Source organism: Loxodonta africana, chromosome 2, assembly GCF_030014295.1.
Source record: "Loxodonta africana isolate mLoxAfr1 chromosome 2, mLoxAfr1.hap2, whole genome shotgun sequence".
NCBI lineage: Eukaryota > Metazoa > Chordata > Mammalia > Proboscidea > Elephantidae > Loxodonta > Loxodonta africana.
Genome location: NC_087343.1, coordinates 192,699,140 through 192,721,005, shown reverse-complemented (window position 1 = coordinate 192,721,005; position 21,866 = coordinate 192,699,140). Strand labels below are relative to the sequence as shown.

Below are 21,866 nucleotides of genomic sequence, written 5' to 3'. Positions count from 1 at the left end.
GGATTAGGATAGAGGCTTCTGATTCACACAGCTGCAGGGGCTGGCAAACCCCCTGACTGGCAAGTTGGCGAGCAGGGCTCTTACTCACAGGTTGTGAAGGTTGATGAATCCCAAGATCGGCAGGCAAGACCACAAGGCTTCTCCTGATTCACGTAGCTGCAGGGGCTGGCAAACCCAAGATTGGCAGGTCGGAGAGCAGGACTCTTGCTCACAGGCTGTGAAGATCGACAAATCCCAAGATCAGCAGGTAAGCTGCTAGCTCAAGTCCCTAGAACCAGAGGTCAGATGAACAAGAAGCAGTTGCAGGATCCAGAACAAGCCAATAGCTTTGGCAAGGCAAGCAGGAAGAAAGAAGGCAGTGGAGGGTAAAGAGATGAAGGCTAAGGGGGCAGTGAGCCACCACAGGCCCTGCTCCTGCTAGTATCACTCAGCTTATTTCATCATGGGTATGATCACATATCATATTTCAACAGATAAGTGATCACAACATTATACAACCACCAAAACACTGAGAATCATGGCCCAGCCAAGTTGACACACAATCTTAGCTACCACATCCAGCTTCTCGGATTATTTGCTCAGCATACAGATTGAATAAGTATGGTGAAAGGATACAACCCTGAAACACACTTTTCCTGACTTTAAACCATGCAGTTTATCTTTGTTCTGTTTGAATGACTGCCTCTTGTTCTATGTACAGGTTCTTCATGAACACAATTAAGTGTTCTGGAATTCCCATTGTTCCAAATATTATCCATAATTTGTTATGATCCACTCAGTCGAATGCCTTTACATAGTCAATAAAACACAGGAAAACATCTCTCTGGTATTCTCTGCTTTCAGCCAGGATCCATCTGACACCCACAATGATATTCCTGGTTTCACGTCCTTTTCTGAATCCGGCTTGAATTTCTGGCAGTTCCCTGTCGATGTACTGCTGTAGCTCCTTTTGAAGGATCTTCAGCAAAATTTTACTTGCATGTGATGTTAATGATATTGTTTGATAATTTCTGCATACCGTTGGATCACCTTTCTTTGGAATAGGCATAAATATGGGTCTGTTCCAGTTGGTTGGCCAGGTAGCTGTCTTCCAAATTTCTTGGCATAGACGAGTGAGCACTTTCAGTGCTGCACCCTTTTGTTGAAAAATCTCACTTAGTATTTCGTCAACTCCTGGAGCTTTGTTTTTTGACAATGCCTTCAGTGCAGCTTGGATTTCCTCTTTCAGTACCATCAGTTCCTGATTATATGCTACCCCCTGAAATGGTTGAACGTCAACCAATTCTTTTTGGTACAGTGACTCTGTGTATTCCTTCCATCTTCTTTTGATGCTTCCTGCATCGCTTAACATTTCCCTGTAGAATCCCTCAATATTGCAACTCGAGGCTTGAATTTTTTCTTCAGTTCTTTCAGCTTGAGAAATGTCGAGTTCTATCTTAGTCCACCCTATCTCCTACCTAACATGGCTCCTGACAACCACGTTTTCCTGCCCACCAATCTCTACTTTATGCTATAGTCCAAGAAATTTCTGTAAAATTGAATTCTGATAAATGTCCCTTCCTTGCTTAGAACTTTTCAGATGCTTTTTTTTTTTAGATAAAGGGCCATAAGTCCTTTATGATTTGGACTCTGCCTTCTCCACAAGCTTCAGCTCCTGCCACTTTTCCCCTTGCTCACTGCATGCTGGCTTCCCTGACTTCCCAAACACAACCTTCTTCCAACACAGAGACTTTCTATATGATGTTTCCTCTGATGTTCCCTCTGGAAGGAGTGCTCTCCCACTTCCTTAATTCCTTATGATCCTTCAGAGCTATTTAAAATACTACTTACTCAGAGAAATCTCCCATGAGGCCTCAGACTGCATTTGATTTCTCTGATGTATTCTCCCTTAGCACCTTGCCCTCAGGAGTCCCTGGGTGGTGCAAATGGTTAATGCTTGGCTGCTAACCGAAAGGTTGGAGGTTTGAGTCTACCTACAGGTGCATCAGAAGAAAGGTTTGGTGATCTTCTTCTTCAAAAAAAAGTCAGTTATTAAAACCCTATGGATGGATAGATAGTGGACCCATATTATTTTCGGTGATAGGAAAGGCAATACCAAATGTGGGTGGAGTGTGCACAACTTGATCGAGGTAAATGATGACACTAAGAAGTACAGAAGAATAAGGAACACTTTTGGTAAATGCTATAACATATAGAATTTTGCAATAACAACCAAAAATATGCACGTGGTTACATAGATAAATATGTATGCATATATGTGTATAGGAAAGTATATGTGTGTGTGTATAGGTGCACATGTGTGTGCTGCATATATATTCATTATATAATAAAACAAATAGGGCGCACAGTTACAGATACTTCCTAGACATAACCAGATACCTCATGGGATTGGTTTATGGGGTTTGAAGTCTTAGGACCATAGTTTCATGGACAACTTGGCCAATTGGCATAACATAGTTCATAAAATTTATGTTCTACAGTCTGGTTTGGAGAGTAGTGTCTGGGGTCTTAAAAGCTTGTGAGCAGCCATCTCAGATACAACTATTTGTCTCTATTTGTCCAAGACAAAAGAGAAAGAAGGAAACCAAAGACTCAAGGAAGAACCTAGTCTACAGGACTAATGGTCTACACAAACCATGGCCTCATCTACCCTAAGGCCAGAAGAACTACATGGTTCCTGGCTACCACTACCGACTGTTCTGACCAAGGACACAATAGATGGTCCCATATAGAATGGGAGAAAAATGTAGAACAAAACTCAAAATCTTAAAAAAGGCCAGACTTACTGGACTGGTTGAGACTAGTGGATCCCCCAAGACTATTGCCCTGAGATTAATCCTTTAAACTGAACTGAAACCACTCCTGGAGGTCACCTTTTAGCTAAATAACAGATTGGCTCATGAAATAAACAGTATCGCTGGTGAGTACTATGCTCCTTTAAAAAAAATCATCTTTGTAATACTGAACAGTCAACATTTACCCTAAAGCAAAGATGAGAAGGTAAGGGGGGTACAGGTAAACTAGACTAATAGAAATGTAACAATCAGAAGGGAAATAATGAGAACGCTGACACATTTTGAAAAATGTAACCAATGTCATTGAACAGTATCTACAGAAATTGTTAAAGAAGGAACCTAATTTGCTATGTAAACTTTCACCAAAAACACAACAAAATATTACTTAAAAAAAAATTTTTTTAAACCTATGGAGTACGGGTTATACTCTGACACACATGGGGTTGCCATGCATCAGAACTGACTCCATGGCAAGTGGTGGCACCTAGCGGTTCTATGTCAGAGACTCATCATACTTAAAAAGTGCATGATTACTTGTGTAATTGTGGTGTAAGGAGTACAGAAATTGAGTTATTTGCATCCTAAATATCAACAAACTGAGGGTGCATGGGTAAATTTTGGTTCATTCCATATGACGAAATATAATGCAGTCATTAAAAAATAATATTACAGAATACTAAATAACACGAGAACTGTTCATGATGTAATGCTGAGTTAAAAAAGAGAAATCAAAACTATATAGACAGAGGAGAGATGGGGCAAGATGGTGACATAGTAGATGCTCCCATTTACTCCCCCAGCAACTAACTCACTGAACAAATATAAACAAGCTCAGACTGAGATCTCAGAACTCTGAACAGCAGCCGAGGTATTAGAGAGTCTGGGTGAGTCCAGGAGCAGCACAGAGAAGGAACAGGGTCACCTCAGAAGCTAGGACATCCTACCTACTAATATCAGAAGCACTTGATCATTGCAGCCATTTTGGAATGGGGATGACTAACACTTCAAACACGGAACACAGAAAAGGGGCTAACCTGAAAAATCTCTAGCCTGATTTTTTTTTTAAGGTTGCACAAATTGACTGTGGTAGTTCACGAGCCACACAACTGGAGGGGGCAAAGGGAAACCATGGTGCTGCATGAGAGTGCTGTTGAATCTTACTAAGGCCCTAGACAGACAGGCACTAGGACTGGGAGGAGCTTCAACAGCAGCAGGGTGAGGGGAATACTTCAGACTGACAGGGACAAAGGAAATGGCCCAAAGCGGGGCACTGTGGGAATGTCTGCGCAAGGGCACCTGTGAGGGAGACAGAGAGTCTCACACTGTTGCCACAGGAAAGTAGAGCCTCACCACTTACTGCAGAGTCTCCGAACAACTAACCCCAACATCCCCACGCATGCGTATTGATTTCCAGAGACCAAGCATACAGAACTGAACCAACACTGAGAAGGATAAGAGTGCCATCTAGTGGTTCTCAGAAGATACCAAGTCCACAGCAGCTGGGTCATTTTGACCCATAGTGAACATACAGGGCTGAGGGAAGCTGCCCCGTCAGGTTCTCAGAACTGTGAGTCTTTGTAGAGGCAGTTTGTCACATGTTTCTCCTGTGGAGCAGCTAGTGGGTGTGGGCCGCAGCCATGCGGGTGGCAGCCTGGTGCTTGGCTGCTGCACCACCAGGGCATCCAATCAGAAAATTTACCCACAATAAATAGAATTTAAAAATTAAAGCAAAATAAAATTTGAAAGATAACTAAATGGACCAAGTTCAACAAAAGGTAGTAAAATACAAGAAATCATAAGAGAAGAAGGAACAATCAAAAGCAAAACATGACAAAGAAGAAATATGTCCTATGGAAGCCAGAATAATGCAAAGAATTGATAATTTTCAGACTATAGCGCTAAATATGTTTAAAGAAAATGAAAAGCACACAGAAAACAAACTAGTGGGGTTCAGGAAACAAATGAGAAACTTAAAGAAACTGAAAACTTCAAAAAAGAGAACTACTGAAACTGAAGAATAAACATCTGAATTAGAAAAAGCAAGAGAAACACTCAACAATAAAGCCAAACTGACAGAAGATAGGGTAAGTGAATTAGAAGACAAAATAACTGAACATATCAAGTCTTAAGAAAAACAAGAAAAAAGTGAACAAAACCAAAAGGAAATGTGGGATTCAGTTAAGAAATCTAACATTAGAATTATTGGAATCCCCAGGCATCATGACAACAGTAAAGCCACAGAAACCATTTTCCAAGAAATAATCAGAGAGAATTTCCCAGACCTGAACAGAGAACCAAGCTTGCAGATACAGGAAGTTACACAAACCCCAGCCAGAAAAGGCACAAAAACATCAACTCCATGACATATCCTAATAAAATTCTTGAAAACTAAAGACAATGAGAGAATTCCTAAGGCAGCAAGAGAAAAACACAATATACCATACGAAGTTTCTTCTATAAGAATCAGTGTGGATTTCTCCCTAGAAATTCTACAAGCCAGAAGACAATGGAGCAACATATATAAAACACTGAGCCAAAACAACTGCCAACCAAGAATTCTTTACCCAGCAAAACTGTCATTCAAAAATGAAGGGGAAATCAAGCCATTTCCAGCCAGCTCCAGGAATTTGCCTCTACCAGACCAGCTTTGCAAGTATTACTCAAAGGAGTATTCCAAATGGAAAGGCAAGAGGCAGAGCCAACATGGCACTACAGACAGAAGCATAATGCCATCCCTCTGTAGCAAAGACCTGAAAAACTAAGTAAAACAGATACAAACGTCAATCCTGGAACTCTAAGTTCCAAATGAAGGGATAAAGAACTTGATCAAGTGCCTAATGGAATAAGAAACTGATAGAGAAGAGAGAACAAGGAGAGCTACGGAGTGGAGGTCCCATACCAGATTTGCCATCTTGGGGTACAGCCACCAATGAACTCAGACAGAGAAGGTAACTTCACGAAGCTTGCCACAGGAGACAGAGCACCTGGTAACCAGGGATACACACTTTCCCATCCTTCATCTCTGTACAAGGCCTGCACCACTTGCCAGTGGGCCATGGTCACTTGGCCAGAGAGATAGCATCTCACTGCCACAGGGCTCCACCCTGTCCCCTCCAGCCAGCCCCTTCAGTGCCATTGTTTTTTTTTCCTTTGTTTTGGTTAGTATTTTTGTTTGTTTCTTTTTTTTCGGCTTTTTTGTTGTTGTTGTTGTTTCTCTCTCCCTTCCTTTCTTTTGCCCAGCTAGCCCCATGTGCCGTCCCTTCCCTTTTTGACGGATTGTGATTTTTTTGGGGGGGTTTGGCTTTTTTTTTGTTGTTGTTTTTTAGGCTTTTGTTGTTGTTGTTTCTCCCTCTCTCTTCCTTCCTTTTCTTTCTCCCTCCCAGCTAGTCCCGTGTGCCATCCCCTCCCCTTCTTGATTGGCTGTGATTTTTTGGTTTGTTCACTTTGTTCTTTTTTGCTATTGTTGTTGTTTATTTGTTTTTTTGATATTGTTTGGGGGGCTTTTTTTGTCGCTTCTCTCTCACTCCTTTCCTTTCTTCATTTCTCCTGCCCAGCTAGCCCTGTGTACCATCCCCTCCCCTTCTTGATGGGCTGTGATTTCTTGGTTTGTTTGCTTTGTTTTCTTTTTTTTTCTTTTCTTCCTATTTCTTCTTCTCTCTCTCCTATCCTTCCTTTCCTTTCTCCTGCCTACCCAGCCCTATTCACCACCCATGAGCCTTATGGAGGGGCCATGCTGCACAGCTCAGTTGGTGAGTCTGTGAGTGTGGCTTTCCCGGGTCTTCACCACTGTCACCCATCAACCACCTCCCTCAATGCCATTTCATTCATTGTTTGTTTGTTTTTCTTTTTTTGTTGTTATCATTTCTTCTCTCCCTCCCTTTCTTTCCTTTCTCCCATCCACTCAGCCCCTTGCACCACCCCCAACTTCTTGGTGGGCTGTGCTGTACCGCTCAGCTGGAGAGCCTCTTGCATGTGGCCTTCCTGGGTCTGTACCACCCCCACAGGCCAACTCCCTCAATGCCATATTTTTTTTTTCTTTATCTTTCCCCTTCTCCTTTTCCTTCTCCTTCCCACCTAGGCCCTGTGCTGCCTCTGTCTCTTCCTGATGGACCGTGCCATGCCACCCAGTGAGAGAGACATCAGCTTGCTGCTACCCCAATTCCACCCTGACCACAATGGCTGGCACCTCCACCACCATATTTTTTGTTGTTCTTGTTTTTATTTGTTTGATTGCTAGTTTCTTCTCTTTCCCCCCTTTCCTTTCCTTTCTCCTGCTCACCTACCCTCATGCACCACCCATGCTGCTATTCAACAGGCTAAGCCACACCCTTTGGCCAGAAAGCCACCAGGACACAGCCTCACCCAGTCTGCACTGCCCCAACCCGTTGAACCCTATTGCAACACCATTTTATTTACTATTTTTTATTATTATTTTTTGCCTGTGTTTCTTTCTCTCCTTTATCTTCTTTCATCCACCCACTCAGCTCTCACATCACATCCTCTCCTTTCCCACTTGCCTATCTTCACTGTGCACCAGGTGCCATGACCCTAAGCTGTACCAACGTGGTCCCCCAGGCCCAGCCCTGCACTGCCCCCCAGCCTCATGCCATCGCCCCCAGTTCGTGCCACAAGCTACCCATCCACACCCTCCCACCCCCATTGGACTCGCCCTTCTTCACCATAGCTGAGTGGCTGGCCCTGAACAAGGTGGTGAGAAGTATCATGCCCATAGATAAGCAAGCAACAAAAAACACCTAGCCTGCCTACCCAGGCATAACCAAATAAAACAAAAAAGCAGAATGAAATCTACAATTAATAACAGTGAAAATAATTCCTGAATGTCCCAGAGACAGCAGACAATATCAAAACATATAAAAAAAACAGGAGAGGATGGCTCCAGAAAGCGACCAAAATAAAACACCAGATGACCTTCTGCTAGAAGAAAAAGCACTGAAACTACCTGATAGGGAATTCAGAACGCTAATATTTAGGGTTCTCCAACAGATGAAGGAAAAGGCAGGCAAAAATAAGCAAATGGAAAGGCAAGAGCATTAAGAAATAAGTACCAAGGAAACTTATCCAATATAGGTTGTATATCGATATTAATGGAGACACACCAACAAAAAAGGGGAGGAGGAGCATGTTAGGAATACATTTGTTATGGTAAGGTTGTACGTTAGCAGTTGTTCATATGTTAAATGTTGCTGTAACTGTAAGTTGTGTAATCTAACATAGTGGTAACCTTAAAAGATGACAAAGAAGAAACATTCAGAAGACAAGAAGGAAGATAACAAAAAGGCTCATCGCAAGAAAGCACCCAAATACAAACAAAAACAGAAAAATCAGATTAAAAAAAACAAAGAAGATACAAATCACTCCAAAAATAGACAGCAAAATGTGTGAGGTAGACACTTGGTTTTCAATAATAACTTTAAATGTAAATGGTAAATACCCCAATGCAAAGGGTAGAGAGTGGCAGAATAGATTAAAAAACATGACTCATCCTTTTGCTGTTTACAAGAAACATACTTAGACACAGGATATGAACAGACTGAAAATAAAAGGATGGAGAGAAATATCCCATGCAACAAGTAAACAAAAAAGAACAAGAACAGGGGTGGCCATACTGATATCAGATAAAATACACTTTAAATCAAAATTTATTACAAGAGATAAAGAAGGACATTACATAACAAATAAAAGGGTCAATCCAGCAAGAAGACATAACAATACAAACGTATATGTACCTAACAGCAATGTACCAAAATACATGAAATAAATACTGACCAATGTGAAAGGAGAAACAGAAAACTCTACAATAATAGTAAGGGATTTCAACATACCACTTTCAAATATAGATAGAATATCTAAAAAGAAGATCACTAAGGACATTGAGAACTTAAATAAAACCATAAGCCAATGGGACCTAATGGACATAAATAGAACACTCCACCCACAGCCAGATCTATCCTGAATACTGTCAGTGATAGGATAATATCCATATGCCTATAAGAAAGACCAGTTAATATGACTATTATTCAAATTTACACACCAACCACTAATGCCAAAGATGAAGAAATTAAAGATGTTTACCAACTTCTGCAGTCTGAAATTGATTAAACATGCAATGAAGAATTATTGATAATTACTGGTGATTGCAAGGCGAAAGCTGGAAACAAAGAAGAAGGACTGGTAGTTGGAAAATATGGTCTTGGTGATAGAAACAATGCTGAAGATCACCTGAAAGAATTTTCCAAGGCCAACAACTTCTTCATTGCAAATATCTTTTTTCACCAACGTATATGGTGACTATGCACATGGACCTCACCAGATGAAATACACAGGGATCAAATCAACTACATCTGTGGAAAGAGACAGTGGAAAAGCTCTATATCATCAGTCAGAACAAGGCCAGGGGCCAACTGCAGAACACACCATCAACTGTTCATATGAAAGTTCAAGTTGAAGCTGAAGAAAATTAGAACAAGTCCACAAGAGCCAAAGTATGACCTTGAGTATATCCCACCTGAATTTAGAGACTCTCTCAAGAATAGATTCGATGCATTGAACACAAATGACCAAAGACAAGTTGTGGAATGACATCAAGGACATCATACACTAAAAAGACAGGAAAGAAAGAAAAGACCAAAATGGATGTCAGAAGAACTCTGAAGCTTGCTCTTGTATGTCATTAGCGAGATGCAAATCAAAACCACAATGAGATACCATCTTACCCCAGCTAACATGGCACTGATTTAAAAAAAAAAAAAAAAAACAGACAACAACAAATGTTGGCAAGGAAGTGGGGAGATTGGAACTATTATCCACTGCTGGTGGGACTGTAAAATGGTACAACCACTATGAAAACAGTATGGAGCTTTCTCAAAATGCTAGAAATAGAACTACCCTATGACCCAGCAATCCCACTCCTAGATATATACTCTAGAGACCTAAAAATAATGACACAAACAGATATATGCACATCTATGTTCACTGCTACTTCATTCACAATAGCAAATAAATGGAAGCAACTGAAGTGCCCATCAAAGGATGAATGGATAAGCAAACTGTGGTGTATACATACAATGGAATACTATGCAAACATAAAGACCAGTGATGACTCCGTGAAACATATTATAACATGAATGGACCTGGAATGCATAGATGCTTAGTAAAGTAAGTCAAGCATTGTATGATCCCTCTTTTATAAGAAGACAAGAATAGGTAAATATAGAGAAACCAATGTTCACTGGTAGTTACCAGGATAGAGGGCGTGGGTGAGGAAAATAAAGAGTAGTTATTTTTGGTGATGAGAAAAGTGGCACCGATTTTGGATGTAGTGAGTACAGCACAACTAAACAATAAGGAGCATTTGAGCACATGTGGATGGGTATAGGCAAACTGGAATACAGGGTAATACAGATGCACACATCTATAGTATCTACAGTATGTGGAAATAGAAATATGTGGGTGCAGGCACATATATTCACTGAAGACACAAATACAGATGCTCCTCAAACATAACCAAACATCTTGCAAGATTGATTTCCTAGGATGGAGGCTTAGAACTATATTCTCATGGGACAATTCAATCAATTGGTATAACATAGCTCTCAAAAACCATGATCTGCTTCCTAGTGAAGTGAGTAGCCGCTAAGATTTTAAAAGCCTGTGAGTGGCCATCTAAGATACAACTACAGGTCCCTACTCACCAGGAGCGAAACAGTAAGAAGGTAAACAAAGGTTCAGGGAAGAAACAAATTTACAGGAGCCACAACATCATCTACCCTGAGACTAGAAGAACTAGGTGATGCCTGGCTACCACCACTGACCATTCTGACCAAGACCACAATAGTTGGTCCTGGAAAGAATGGGAGAAAAACATGGAGCAGAACTCAAATTCTTGTTTTTAAAAAATCCAGGCAAACTGGAACAGTAGAGAACAGAGGACCCCCCTGAGACTATCGCCGTAAGCGACTCTTTAAACCTAGAACCAAGCAGAGTGGCACACAAAATAAAGGATATTGCCCATATGATCAATTCATTCCCTACTTAAAAACCATCAGTATGAGACCAAAATGTCAACAATTTCTCAAAAGCAAAGATGAAAGGAAATCAGGAAACCAATAACATTTATAATACCAAAAAACCAAACCCATTGCTGTCAAGTCGATTCCGACTCATAGTGACCCTACAGGGCAGAGTAGAACTGCCCCATAGAGTTTCCAAGGAGCACCTGGTGGATTCGAACTGCTGACCTTTTGGTTAGCAGCCATAGCACTTAACCACTATGCCACCAGGATTTCCAACATTTATAATAACCCCTAAAAAAATTAAATACTTAGGAATAAATCTAACCAGGGATGTAAAAGACCTATACAAAGAAAACTACAAAACACTATTGCAAGAAACCAAAAGAGAATTACGTAAAAGGAAAAACACACCACGTTCATGGGTAGATAGATTCAACACTGTGAAAATATCAATTCTACACAAAGCAATCTACAAATACAGCACAATCCCAATCCAAATACCAACCGCCTACTTTAATGAGATGGAAAAACTAATCATAAACTTTATATGGAAAGGAAAGAGGCCCCAGATAAGTAAAACATTATCGAAGAAGAACAACAAAGTAGGCAACCTCGCACTACCTGACCTCAGAACCTGCCATACAGCTACGGTAGTCAAAACAGCCTGGTACTGGTACAACAACAAACACAGTGACCAATGGAACAGAATCAAGAACCCAGATGTAAATGCATCTACCTACGGTCACTTCATCTTTGACAAAGGCCCAAAGTCCATTAAATGGGGAAAAGACAGTCTTTATAACAAATGGTGCTAGCGAAACTGGGTGTCCATCTGCAAAAAAATGAAACAGGACCCATACTTTACAATATACACAGAAACTAATTAAATGGATCAAAAACTTAAACATAAAACCAAAAACTATAAAGATCAAAGAAAAAAAATAGGTTCAACAATGGAGGCCCTAATACATGGCATTAACAGGATACAAACCATAACTAACAATACACAAACACCTGAAGTAAGCTAGATAACTGGGGTCTTCTAATTCTTAAACATTTATGCTCATCAAACGACTTCACCAAAAGAGTAAAAAGAACCTACAGACTGGGAAAAAAGTTTTTGGCTATGACATATCCAACTAAGGTCTAATCTCTAAAATCTATGGGAAAATCCAACACCTCTACAACAAAAAGACAAGTAATCCAATTTAAAAAAGGGCAAAGGTCTGGGGTCTTAAAAGCTTCTGAGTGAGCATCCAAGATACACCACTGGTCTCACTCCATCTGGAGCAAGGGAGAATGAAGAAAAACCAAAGACACAAGGGAAAGATTAGCCCAAATGACTGATGGACCACAAATACTACAGCCTCCACCAGACTGAGTCCAGCACAACCAGATGGTGCCTGGTTACCACCACTGACTGGTCTGACAGGGATCTCAATAAAGGGTTCCAGACAGAGCTGGAGAAGAATGCAGAAAAAAATTATAACTCACACACACAAAAAAAAAGACCAGACTTACTAGTCTGACAGAGACTAGAGAAAACCTGAGAATATGGCCCATGGACACCCTTTTAGCTCAGTAATGAAGTCGCTCCTGAGGTTCACCCTTCAGCCAAAGATTAGACAGGCCCATGAAACAAAACAAGACTAAAGGGGCACACCAGCCCAGGGGCAAGGACTAGAAGGCAGGAAGGGACAGGAAAGCTGGTAATAGAGAACCCAAGGTGGAGAAGGGGAGGGTGTTGACATGTTGTGGGGTTGGTAAACAATGTCACAAAACAATATGTGTATTAATTGTTTGATGAGAAGCTAGTTTGTTCTGTAAACCTTCATCTAAAGTACGATAATTTTTTTTAAAAAAAGTGTTAAAAAGCAAAAAGAAAAAGAAAAAAATTCAGTAATAATGGCTTTAAAACATGAAAGAAAATGGGCAAAGGATGTGAACAGACACTTCACCAAAGAAGACATTCAGGTGGCTAACACACCCATGAGGAAAAGTTCAAGATACTAGCCGTTGTTGTTGTTGTTAGGTGCTGTCGAGTCGGTTTTGACTCATAGTGACCCTATGTACAATAGAACAAATACTGCCTGTCCTGTGCCATCCTCATAATCGTTGCTGTGTTTGAGCCCATTCCTGCAGCCACTGTGTCAATCCTTCTTTTTCCCTGAGGTAGGGTCATCTGCGTATCGCAGGTGATTAGCGAGTCTTCCTCCAATCCTGATGCCCCATTCCTCATATAGTCCAGCTTCTTGGATTATTTGTTCAGCATACAGATTGAATAAGTATGGTGAAAAGGATACAACCCTGACGCACACCTTTCCTGACTTTAAACCACGCAGGATCCCCTTGTTCCATTTGAAGGACTGCCTTTTGATCTATAAGCAGTGTTCCTCTTGAGCACAATTAAGTGTTCTGGAATTCCTGTTCTTTGAAATGTTATCCCTAATCTGTTATGATTCACATAGTTGAATGCCTTTGCATAGTCAATAAAACTCAAGTAAACACCTTTCTGTGTCCTCTGCTTTCAACCAGGATCCATCTGACACCAGCAATGATAACCCTGGTTTCATGCCCTCTTCTGAATCCAGCTTGAATTTCTGGCAGTTCCCCGTTGATATGCTGCTACAACCGCTTTTGAATGATCTTCAGCAAAATTTTACTTTTATGTGATATTAATCATATTGTTTGGTAATTTCCACATTCAGATGGACCACCTTGCTTGGGAATAACCATGAACATGGATCTCTTCCAGTGTCTTCCAAATTTCTTGGCATAGATGAGCAAACACTTCCACTGCTGCATCCATTTGTTGAAACATCTCAATTGGTATTCCATCAGTTCCTGGAGGCTTGTTTTTCTCCAACGCCATCAGTGCAGCTTGGACTTCTTTCTTCAGCATCATAGGTTCCTGATCATATGCTGCCTCCCGAAATGTTCGAATGCTGACCAATTATTTTTGGTGCAGTGACTCTGTGTTATTCCTTCCATCTTTTTTTAATGCTTCCTGCATCATTTAATATTTTCCCCATAGAATCCTTCAGCACTGCAACTAGAGGCTTGAATTTTTTCTTCCGTTCCTTCAGCTTGAGAATTGCCGAGCATGTTCTTTCCTTTTGGTTTTCTACCTCCAGGTCTTTGCACATGTCATCATCATACTTTATTTTGTCTTCTCGAGCAGCCCTTTAAAATCTTCTATTCAGCTCTTTTACTTCATCATTTCTTCCCTTCACTTTACTACTCTACATTCAGGAGCGAGTTTCATAGTCTCTTCTGATGTCCATTTTGGTTTTTTCTTTCTTACCTGTCTTTTTAATGACCTCTTGCTTTCTTCATGCATGATGTCCTTGATATCATTCCACAACTGATCTGGTCTTCAGTCATTTGTATGCAGTGTGTCAAATCTATTCTTGAGATGCTCTCTAAATTCAGGTGAGATATGCTCATGGTCATACTTTGGCTCCCATGGACTTGTTCTAATTTTCTTCAGTTTCAACTTGAACTTGCACATGAGCAATTGATGGTCTGTTCTGAAGTTGGTCCCTGGCCTTGCTCTGACTGATGATATTGAGCTTTTCCACCACCTCTTTCCACAGATGTAGCTTTTTTGACTCCTGTGTATTCCATCTGGCAAGATCCATGTGTATAGTCACCATATATGTTGGTGAAAAAAGGTATTTGCAAGGAAGAAGGCTTTGGTCTTGCAAAATTCTATCATGGAATCTCTGACATTGCTTCTATCACCAAGGCCATATTTTCCAACTACCAATCTTTCTTCTTTGTCTCCAACTTTCACATTCCAATTATCATGTTTGATCAATTTCAGACTGCAAAAGTTGGTAAAAATCGTCAATTTCCTCAGCTTTGGCCTTAATGGTTGGTTCATGAATTTGAATAATAGTTGTATTAACTGGTCTTCTTTGTAGGTATATGGATATTATGCTACCACTGACAGCATTATACTTCAGGATAGAACTTGAAATGCTCTTTTTGTTGATGACTGCAACATCATTCTTCTTCAAGTTGTCATTCCCTGAGTAGCAGACCGTATGATTGTCCAATTCGAAATGGCCAATACCAGTCCGTTTCAGCTCACTAATGCCTAGAATATCAATGTTTATGCGTTCCATTTCATTTTTGACAATTTCCAATTTTCCTAGATTCATACTTCGTTCATTCCACATTCCAACTATTAATGAATGTTTGCAGCTGTTTCTTCTCATTTTGAGTCATGCCGCATCAGCAAATGAAGGTCCTGAAAGCTTGACTCCATCCATGTCATTAAGGTCAGCTCTACTTTGAGGAGACAGCTCTTCCTCAGTCATATTTTGAGTGCCTTCCAACCTGAGCAGCTCATCTTCTGGCACTGTATCAGACAATGTCCCACTGCTATTCATAAGGTTTTCGCTGGCTTATTTTTTTTCAGAAGTAGATCACCAAATCCTTTTTCCTAGTCTGTCTTAGTCTGTAAACTCAGCTGAAACCTGTCCACCATTGGCGACCCTGCCAGTATTTCAATACTGGTGGCATAGGTTCCAGCATCACAGCAACATGAAAGCCCCCAACAGACGAATGGGGCACTAGCCATTAGAGAAATGCAAATGAAAACTACAGTGAGATACCATCTCACCCCAACATTACTGGCACGAATCAAAAAAAACCAGAAAATGACAAATGTTGGAGAGGCTGCGGAGAGACTGAAACTCTAATGCACTGCTGGTAGGAATGTAAAATGGTATGACTATTTTGGAAAATGATATGGCACTTCCTTAAAAAGCTAGAAATAGAAATACCATACAATCCAGCCATCCCACCCTAGGAATATATCCTAGAGAAGTAAGAGCCATCACACGAATAGGCATATGCACACCCATGTTCATTGCAGCATTATTCACAACAGCAAAAAGATGGAAACAACCTAAGAGTCCATCAACAGATGAATGAATAAACAAACTATGGTACATACACACAATGGAATACTACACAATAAAGAACAACGATGAATCTGCAAAACATCTCACAACATGAATGAATCTGGAGGGCATTACACTGAGTGAAATAAATCATTCACAAAAGGACAAATACTATATGAGACCAATATTATAAAAACTCATGAAAAGGTTTACACACAGAAAGAAATAATCTTTGATTGTTATGGGGGAGGGGAGGGAGAGGAGGGAAAAACACTGAATAATAGATAAGTGGTAACTTTGGTGAAGGGTAAGACAGTACACAATACTGGGGAAGCCAGCACAACTTGACCAAGGCAAAGTCATACAAGCTTCATAGACACACCCAAACTCCCATAGGGACTGAGTTACCAGCGCTGAGGTCTGGGGACCATGGTCTCAGGGGACATCTAGCTCAATTGGCATAACATAGTTTATTTAAAAAAAATGTTCTACATCCTACTTTGGTGAGTAGAGTCAGGTCTTGAAAGCTTGTGAGTGGCCATCTAAGATACATCTACTGGTCTCATCCCAAATAAAGAAAACCAAAGACACAAGGGAAAGATTCTTCTAAAGGATTAATGGAACACAACTACCACAGCCTCCACCAGGCTGAGTCTAGCACAACTAGATGGTGCTTGGCTACCACCACTGACTGCTCTGACAGGGATCACAATAGAGGGTTCCAGACAGAGCTGGAGAAAAATGAAGAACATAATTCAAACTCATAAAAAAAGACCAGACTTACTGGTCTGACAGTGACTGGAGAAACCCCAAGAGTATGGCCCCTGGGGACCTTTTCAACTCAGTAGTGAACCCACTCCTGAGGTTCATCCTTCAGCCAAAGAATAGATAGGCCCACGAAACAAAAAATAATACACGTAGCTCAACCACATATAGGAGACTAAATGGGCACAACAGCACAGGCGCAAGGACAAGAAGGCAGGAGGGATCAGGAAAGTTGGACGAATGGAAATGGGGAACCCAAGGTCGAGAAGGGGAAAGTGTTGACATGTTGCGGGGTTGGCAACCAATGTCACAAAACAATGTGTATTAATTGCTTAATAAGAAACTAATTTGCTCTGTAAATCTTCACCTAAAGCACAATTTAAAAAATGAATAAAAGGAAAGATGATAAGATACGAGGGTAGGGAAACTAGATTACTTGAAAGGGAACAGACACAATTATGGAGAATGCTGACATATTGTGATAAATGTAACTAATATCGCCAAACTATTTGTGTGGAAATCATCAAATAGGAGCCTAACTTGCTGTGTAAACTTTCACCAAAAACTCAATAAAGTATTGTTTTTTAAAGACATTATGATCTCAACTATGTGAAAATATACACAAAAGACTGAAAGATATATTCCGGTTAATTTTATGGTTGATTTTTATTTTTAATACTTTTTTTGCTCTTCACGTCCTCTACACCCCCATGTTACTTATTTTTAAAGAAATGAAAAAAAAAAAAAGAACAATTTTCTGCTAGAGGAAAACTTCCACTTAGTTCTAGAAAACTTAAAAGATAAAAAGAAAACAGTAGATTTATAAAAGATTAGTAAGCCAGCAAGGTCCCTGGGTGGTACAAGCAGTTTGTGCTTGACTACCACCTGAAAGTCAGCAGTTCAAACCCACCCAGCAGCACAGAAAAAGAAAGGCCTGGCAATCTTCTTCTGTAAAGATTACAGCCAAGAAAACCCTATGGAGCAATTCCACTCTGTAACATATGGGGTCACCACAGGTCAGAATCACCTCAATGGCAATAGGTTTGGTTTTGGTTTGGTTTAGTAAGCTAACATGATGGAATCAAATAGTTGCCTGTAGGTTCAGTGGATGTTATAAGAGACCTCGAATAACATTCCTTTTACAGGCCTCAGACCCTCTGATAGATGTTATCTGAAACCAAAGGTGATTGACAGACTATAAGCATTGTCTGGTATTCTTACCCAAAGTGAATCAAGGATTTGAGTGCCCCCCTCCCAGGAGGTGGTGTAGTGGTTAAGTGCTATGGCTGCCAACCAAAATGTTGGCAGTTCGAATTTACCAGGCATTCCTTGGAAACTCTACAGGGCAGTTCTACTCTGTCCTATAGGATCACTATGAGTCAGAATTGACTTGATAGCAACTGGTTTGGTTTTGGTTTCTCCCAGAAGGTGGATTATATATCTCCATCAAGGAAAGAGAACTTGTTGTATTTGCAAATTCCCCGTAAAAGTCCCTCTTTTCTGAGACTTTATATTTTCTCGATTTTTTTTGTTTGTTTTGTTTACATTTAAAAAATAGGGGGAAAACTCCCTCACTGACTCATATAAGAAGGCCCTTGCTTCCTTTAGGTGCATTCTCAAAATAGAAGCCAAAGAAGTTAATAGTGAATTATCTGCTCAAAACCCTCCTCCAGTAGTTTCCTAACTAACTCTGAGTAAAAGGAACATCTACAACCTAAAATCTGGGCTCTGTTACCCTCTCGCCTCACCTCCTACTACTCTGCACCTTACTGAATCCACTGGTCCTTTTTTTTTTTCTTCCTGTATTGTTTTTCTGTTCTCCAGTTTTACCCTGGCATCTACCTAGGATGCTCTTTTCTCAGACAGCTGCATATCTGGCTTCCTTATTTCTGGTTTTTATCTAAATATCACCTTCTATGTAAGGCATCTCCTTGGACACCCTACTTAACATGTATTCCTAGACACACCATCTTCTTCTTCCTTTATTTATTACCTTACTTCTCCTCAAAGCACTTTAACATACTACATATTTTATTTATTTATTTATTTATTGTCTCTGTTCCCCTAAAGCCAGGGATTTTTTTTAATGTTTTGTTCACTTATGTTTCCCCAGTGCCTAGAACAGAATCTGGAACACAGCATGTACTCGACAAATACCACAAGAATAAATGAAGAGTGAATAAATGAACATCTCACTTGAATCTGATTTGCGTAAGGTAGGAGACTTGTGGCTGGACATCACCACTCCTCCACGACTCTGCCCTAGACCATTAGATACTTGAAGACTCCCACCTTCAGGCAGGAGTGGGTAGTATGTGTTTGGAACTACCTGGCATTGTCTTTCATTGGGATAATTTCAGTTGTCAGTTGGTCTCTGCCTCTTGATGCCTGGAAATTCCATTTTACAGTGATTTTTTTTTTTTTAATCTGGTTCAGTATTCCTAATATGAAAGATCCAAAAATACTAGAATTGATGGAGTCAGCCATAGTCAAAACTAGGCTATTTCCAGTTATTTGAAAATTTTCTCTAAATACCACCAGATTCCTAGAATAAAGGGGACAAATAAGGACACACTGGAGTCACAGAAAGACCAATATGACATTTGACAATCCAGGAGGCTCATTTGAGGTCATACTGGAACACTTCCAGAAATATGAAAAATCTCCCTCATACTCCACCAGATTCTTAGAGTACAGAGGTTAAATGAGGACACACTTCATGAAGCAGTGACTCAGATCCTTCAGGTGCAATAAGGACAGCTAGGAGTCTACAGATTAATTTGATTTAAAGTTATAAATTTTCTAGTAATACATAATTATTCTATACACATGACCATATTTCTAAAAGCATAGGGATGAGATGAGGACTCATTTAGGATTATAAAAAAAAAATCAATAAAATTAAACAGACTAAGCCAAGAAACCAATGAGTTTATCTAAGGTCAGAACGGAGCTTTTCCAGTATTTGTAAAACTTTTCCCCAGGCCCACAAAATTCTTCCATAAAGGTAAGATTGAAATTAGGACACATTCGATGCCTTGAAGCAATGAATGTATTAACTGAGGTCAAAGAGAGGTCAGTGGGAGCCCTGGTAGTACAGTGATTAAGCTGCTGGCTGCTAACCAAAAGTTTGGTGATTCAACCCACTAGCCACTCCACAGGAGAAAGACGTGGCACTCTGCTTCTATGAAGATCACAGCTTTGGAAACCCTATAGGGCAGTTTTACTCTGTCATATAGGGTCACTATGAGTCTGAATCAACTCAATGGCAACAGGTGGTTTTACAAAAATACCTTGTGGGAGGAAGGCATAGCTTGCAAACAAATGTAGAAAGCACGCGTTATTTGTATAAAAATATGGTAGAACATCAGGCCTTTCTTCCAAGTTTCTTCTGTGTGGACTCTAACCTTGAACCTTTGGTTAGCTGCCAAGAGCATTAGCCATTTGCACCACCAAGGACTCCAACTCCCCACCTTACAATTAACCAGAAAAAAAAAGGCTAGATATCTGCAAAATCATAATTTTTCTTTAACCCATCTGAGTGTTGAGGCCATAGTGCAAACTATTTACCTAAAAAGTAGGAAAAGACAGGTACCTTCAATGAAAGGCAGATGCAAACATTTGCTTACTTAGAGTAGATGCCTCATAATACACAAACAAGCTGGCAAGAACAATTCAGCTAAAATTTTTAATCAATTGTTAAAGGTTGTGTAAGAGTATAGAATCCCCAGAAAATATAGGCATAAAAAAAATCCATATGCATTCACAGGTTCTTCACCACAGATCTTACAAGAAAGATTGAGGACTGCACAAAAGACCAGAGAAAGTGTATCTCATGGTTCAAAACTGTGATACAGAAACAGCAACAGTGCAGGAATGATGTAAAGCTCTGTCCAGATCCTCTTTCCCTATCTTACCTGAAAACAAAAGTGCTAAGCTGCTGAAAGACCAAAAATTAACATATGCAAAAAGTAGCAAGGAAAAAAAAATGTCAATAGACAAAGCAGTCAGTGGAAACAGATTCATATATGATGCTAATGTTGGAACCACCAGACAGGGAATACTAACTGAAAAGTCAGTGGTTCAAACCCACAAGCAACTCTGTGAGATAAAAGACCTGGCAATCTGCTCCCATAAAGATCGCAGCCTAGGAAACCCTATTGTGTAGTTCTACTCTGTCATATAGGGTTGCTATGAGTCAGAATCAACTCAATGGCAAAGAACAACAACATGATTAATATAGGTCCCTGGGTGGTGCAACTGATTCGTGCTCAACTAGTATCCTAAAGGTTGGCAGTTCGAACCCATCCAGTGGCACCATGGAAGAAAAACTTGGTGATCAGCTTCAGTAAACATTACAGCCACAAAAACCCCACGGAGCAGTTCTACTCTGTAACATATGAGAGTGCCATGAGTCAGAAGTGATTTGACAATGGGTTTGTTTTGTTTTGTTTTTTATCATTAATATATTGAACGTTCTGGAGAAAAAGGTGGACAATATGATCAGATGAGGAATTTCATAAGAGACATAGAAACTATAAGATCAAATCAAATGGAAATGCTAGACAAAAAAAATAAAAATGTTAGTAACCGAGGTGAAGAATGACTTCTTCAGACTCATCAACAGACTTAACACAGTGGTTCAAAGGATCGATGAATTGAAGATAAAAAAATAAAAAATATTGAAGATAGATCAGTATAAACTGCCAAAACTGAGACACCAAGATACAAGAGTGAAAAAATAGAACACATTATCCATGAAATGTGAGACAATGTCTAATGGCGTTAATACATGTGTAATTGGAATCCCAGAAAGAGAAGAGAGAAAATGGATAGAAGATAATATTTGAAGAGATAATGGTCAAATTTTCTAAAAGGAATGAAAGACACCAAGCCAAAGATTTAAAAAGTTCAGAGAAAGCCAGGAAGGATAAATACAAAAATAAATAACTTAGGAATATCATATTCAAAACTGTCAAAAACAAAAAATAGAGGGAAAATTTTAAAGGCAGTGTCTTAGTTATCTAGTGCTGCTATAACAGAAATACCACAAGTGGATGGCTTTAACAAAGAGAAATTTATTTCCTCACACTAAGTTGGCTAAAGGTCCAAATTCAAGGCGTCAGCTCCAGGGGAAGGCTTTCTCTCTCTGTTGGCTCTGGAGGGTGATCCTTGTCTTCAATCTTCCCATGGTCAAGAAGCTTCTTAGGTACAGGGACCCTGGGTCCAAGGATGTGCTCTATTCCCAGTGCTGCTTTCTTGGTGGTATGAGGTCCCCAACTCTCTGCTTGCTTCCCTTTCTTCTCTTGAGAAATAAAAGATGGTGCAGGCCGCACTCCAGGGAAACTCCCTTTACCTTG

General features: G+C 40.1%; 2 protein-coding genes across 3 annotated transcripts in view; both read right to left on the bottom strand.

Moving 5' to 3' along the window:
- NSG2 (neuronal vesicle trafficking associated 2) overlaps window positions 1-21,866 on the bottom strand; it is a 118,902-nt gene that overhangs the window by 85,927 nt on the left and 11,109 nt on the right. For both annotated transcript variants that reach the window (XM_023551509.2, XM_064279152.1), the window contains exon 3: window positions 89-215. The gene's annotated coding sequence lies outside the window, so the exon portion shown is untranslated. The remainder of the gene's footprint in view (window positions 1-88; window positions 216-21,866) is intronic.
- CPEB4 (cytoplasmic polyadenylation element binding protein 4) overlaps window positions 13,327-21,866 on the bottom strand; it is a 134,646-nt gene continuing 126,106 nt past the window's right edge. Inside the window, exon 13 of the transcript XR_010320859.1 lies at window positions 13,327-21,862. The gene's annotated coding sequence lies outside the window, so the exon portion shown is untranslated. The remainder of the gene's footprint in view (window positions 21,863-21,866) is intronic.